The sequence below is a fragment of the Ictidomys tridecemlineatus genome, chromosome 6, assembly GCF_052094955.1.
Source record: "Ictidomys tridecemlineatus isolate mIctTri1 chromosome 6, mIctTri1.hap1, whole genome shotgun sequence".
In the NCBI taxonomy this organism is placed as follows: domain Eukaryota; kingdom Metazoa; phylum Chordata; class Mammalia; order Rodentia; family Sciuridae; genus Ictidomys; species Ictidomys tridecemlineatus.
The window spans coordinates 165941599-165945759 of NC_135482.1; the positions used below are offsets into that span (position 1 = coordinate 165941599).

The following is a 4161-nucleotide window of genomic DNA, read 5'->3' on the forward strand; positions in this document are numbered from 1 at the left end:
GTCATGTTCTGTCCCTGTTCTCCATTTTGTTTTACATACATCCTTGCATGCCTTTGCCTAAGGATGAAGAATATTCTCAGAGGTGTATTTCTTCTTCTGATTGATTGATTGATTTTCTAGCTGCAGATGGATACAATGTCTTTATTTATTCACTTATTTCTTACATGGTGCTGAGGATGGAACCCAGTGCCTCACATGTGGGAGGCAAGCACTCGACCACTGAGCCCCAGCCCTGTATTTCTTCTCAACATGTAGTGGGCCTTGCTTCCTCTGCCAACAAAGCTGTTTCATTTGAATCTAGCAGGGTTGTCCGTGGTATCTCAATGAGGAGCTCCAGCCAATTAAGTTTTGGGGGGGGCACAAAGTGAAGTTGTATTTGCCAGCGAATTCCCTCATTCATGACTCTTAAATTCACTTTAAAATGTGAAGTTATCAGCATTGATTCTGATTTTTTCTGGTTGGCTGTTATTTTGATTGAGTTATTGGGGGCATCCTCAACCCACCCTCTCCTTTCATTTGAGTCCAGTGCCGTCCACAGTTCTCAGTCCTCACTCTCTCTGCCTCCGACTCTTTCACATCTGCTTCATATTCTTCTTGTGCATCTCCTGCCAGAGCTTTTTGCTGACATTTTGAAATCCTGTACCTCAGAAGCTGGGGGAAATCAGAGGTTGAAGCATGGCACCATTAGAAGTCTTTATGGATGGGATAAATCAGGTCTGTATTTTTATAGATTTGACAACCCTGCTTTCAAAAAGCACCAGCGGTTAAAACATCACATATTGGAAAGTGTCTTGGTAGAGCCCATCACCTATTCTATCCGAAACCTTGCCTATCAATTATTTTCCCCAGCACTTGAGGATTTGAAAGTGTCTGACAAAGGTGCTAAGAACAGATTCAAGACAGTTTGCATTTACACACAGTTTAAAAGCACATTCAGAATGATTTCCACCTGTTAAATGCGTCGGTTATCATTCTACGGTGTGTAACAGCGTGGCAAGAGCGGCATGGTTAATGCAATAATATGACCTTCCATCACTTTTATGAGACATTTGCATCTTTTTATGCAACACCTAATTGACAGTTGCCCGACCAGTCCTCCCCAGTGGAACCGCCTATTAAATGGAATTTATGGCCATTGCTTTTTAAGTCAATTAAATGACACGAAATGAAAATCTATTCTAAATGACATTCAATAAAATCTTTTCTCTGGTTGGAAAAAATTACATTTTAGAAAATACTGATTTACTGTAGGGTTGAGTAGGCACATCCGGGACCTGAGCTCTGGTGTCACTGTGTGGTGTGTTTGAGCGGCTCTTTGTGGTTGTAGGTATACCTGCTTTTGTTTGGAAGCATTGGTCCCATCCCTCGCTGTGGCCCTTCTGATGTACGTCAAGGCACTTCCAGAGAAACGCCTATTTTGGGGGAACATAGACCTCTTTCACTCCAGTGCTCAAATCTCCCTCATCCTGTGCATGCGCTTTCTCTCTCATCTCAGTGTCACTCAGTTCTAAGTGATTCTGTTTTGTTCATGGATATATCCTCTAGCACTTGGTAGGTGCTCAGTAAACCCTTGCTGAATGAATGAATTAATGCATCAATACACTGACTGCCTTGGCCTTGTTATTTTTGTGATTTCTATATAATATTTTTATCTTTCCTAACCTGTTAAATCCTTGTTCTACAAACCATTGAGTTTGTGATAAAGCCCCCAAATAGATGATTCTAAGTTTTCTAAGTAGATGGATAAGCCACTGCACCGAAGAACTGGCACCTCTTTCAGCTGATTAAAAGTGGGTCCCCCAAAGTGGCCACGGACCCAGTTTCCTGCCATGCCTTTTACATACGAACCAGTCCATCCTGGCTGGTGAAGTGAGTATGACCATAGATGTACCACACACCCATAAATAAAAATGGATTACCACGTTGTATTACAAGGAAAGTTAAAAGGAGGGGTTGGAGTTTCTAAGAATCTAGGCTGGAGAAAGCGTATGTTGGGTTCTATACTCTTTGGGCAGGGGAGACTATATTCTATGGAACTTCCAAGAGAGGTATGATTTCAACATACCTGAGAGATTAAGAGAAAGGGAAATGTTCTGGGTAACCAGTCTAGCAGGAGCAAGAAAAGAGATTCAGGAAAGTGTGGGGCATGCATGTTCAGGGAAAAGTAAGCAGAGAGCTTAGTTGTAACATGGGAATATGTTGAAAAATCATTTTAGAGAAAGATGAGAAACAATAAATTGGGTAGAGATCATAGATGTCCTGAAATATTTGGCTTAATAATTGACGTGAAAGGGAGTATGATACATAGAGAAAGCCATAAATTTTGGGAATGAGAAGATCTGAGTCGAGTTACAATGTTATGATTTACTAGATGACTAACTCTGGGCAAATCATTAAATACTTGGAGGTTCCTCAATAAAGTGGTGGGGTCATGTCTGGACTAGTGGTCATAGGATTACAGTGAGGTTCGAAATAAATGAAATGATGTTTATCATTAATTTTTGCAAGAAACATTAATCCAGTGGCCAGGTCCTAGGGTTACAGAGGGAGCTAGTCATACAGGGCTGTGTTTTCCAAGAGTTGACATGTTGGTGCAGAGAGCTTGGTAATACATGCACAGACCAGCCCAAAGGAAATAAGATAATTTCAGATAGTGATAATTGCTATGAAGGGGGAAGAACTGACAAGTGGGTAAAGAATAATGAGCCAGGGGTAGGAGAGCTGGGGTTCCATACTTTAGATATGGCGGTCAGGGTGGTCTTCATGGGAGAGTGGACAACTGGTGGAGATAAAGCAAAAGCCTGAAGATCTGGGGACTAGAGATCCAGGAAGAGGCAACAGCAATCCCATATTCAAGGATTGGTGGAAAGGCCAGTGTGGACAGGGGAGCAGAAGGAAGAGGAAGGAACAGGTTCCTTAAGGCGGTCAGGATGGCTCAGATTAGATCCTGTGCTCCAGAGAAAGAAGTTCATTTTTTTTTATTCCAAGAGCAATAAGAAATGCTGGCTGGTTTAAAGTAGGGACAGGAAACAATTCAGTTTATTCTGTGAGCAGAGAATCGTAGTGCGACAAGAACAAGAGGAGAGGACCAGATAGGAGACTGTTGTGGTCAGTTAGGACGGGAATGGTGTTGGCTTAAATCAGTTGCTTGTTGGGGATGCAGACATATTTGCAATAGTGAATCGTACATGTTCATTTGACCAGGCTGAGGGATTCCCACCTTGCTGGTAAAACATGTTCTTTTTCCTAGGTGTGTCCATGGGGAAGTTGGTGGAAGAGATCAGCACTTGAATCAGGAGATTGAGTAAAGGAGATGGGTTCCTCAAAGTAGGTGAGTCTCATTCAACCCAAAGAAGGTCTGAATAGAACAAAATGGTGGAGGAAAGGTGACTCTTCCTGTCTGAGCTGGGACATTCATCTTCTCATGCCTGCCTGGGCACCTTGTCTCTCCCCCAGGACCCTGGAGACTTGGACTTGGACTCATACCATTGGATTTCCCTGGTTCATAGGTTCTTCAGATCCAAGTTGTATTACACTACTGGCTTTCATGATTCCCTAGCTTACAATAGCAGGGGGCAAGACTTCATGGCCTCTATTAACCGTGTAAGCCAATTCCTGTAATAAATCATTCTCTCTGGGTCTCTTGGTCTCTATATTACCCATAAATACCTGCACGTCTACATCTACATCCCATTTCTGCCTATATATCTCCTATGGTTCTGTTTCTCTGGAAAATGCTAACACAACATGGTTGGCTTTGTGATATTTGGGATTTCACCATCAAATTGTTGCTAGATTATAGGTGACATTAGATGAAAATGCTAAATAAAAAAGGCTCTATTATTTATTTGAAAACCCTGCATGCACACATATAAAATATTAGCATCACCTGGTTTGGTAGTCAGTAGAGAAGGTTGAAGGTCTTGAACTTGGAAGTGGAATGAAGCAAGCACTTCAGTGAGTTAATCAGGCAATACCACAGAGCACAAGAGAACAGGCAGAACCTGGAAAGGAGAACATCAATCAGCCTAGCACTTTTCAATTTAAAAAGTGCACCCGAGTTCCCTGGAGATCTTGTTAAAATGCAGATTCTAGTTCCATAGGTCTAGGGCGAGACCTGAGATTCTGCATGTGTAACAAGCTCTCAGGGAATGCATGGAA

The 4161-nt window shown here is 42.2% G+C and overlaps 1 long non-coding RNA gene across 1 annotated transcript; it reads left to right on the forward strand.

Annotated features, from left to right (window-relative positions):
* Positions 1 to 1312: 1312 nt before the first annotated feature.
* LOC120888681 (uncharacterized) lies at positions 1313 to 3639 on the forward strand. The gene is made up of 3 exons (XR_013440075.1): positions 1313 to 2605; positions 3251 to 3331; positions 3457 to 3639. It is a non-coding gene; the product is annotated as an uncharacterized LOC120888681 (long non-coding RNA).
* The last annotated feature ends 522 nt before the right edge of the window (positions 3640 to 4161 follow it).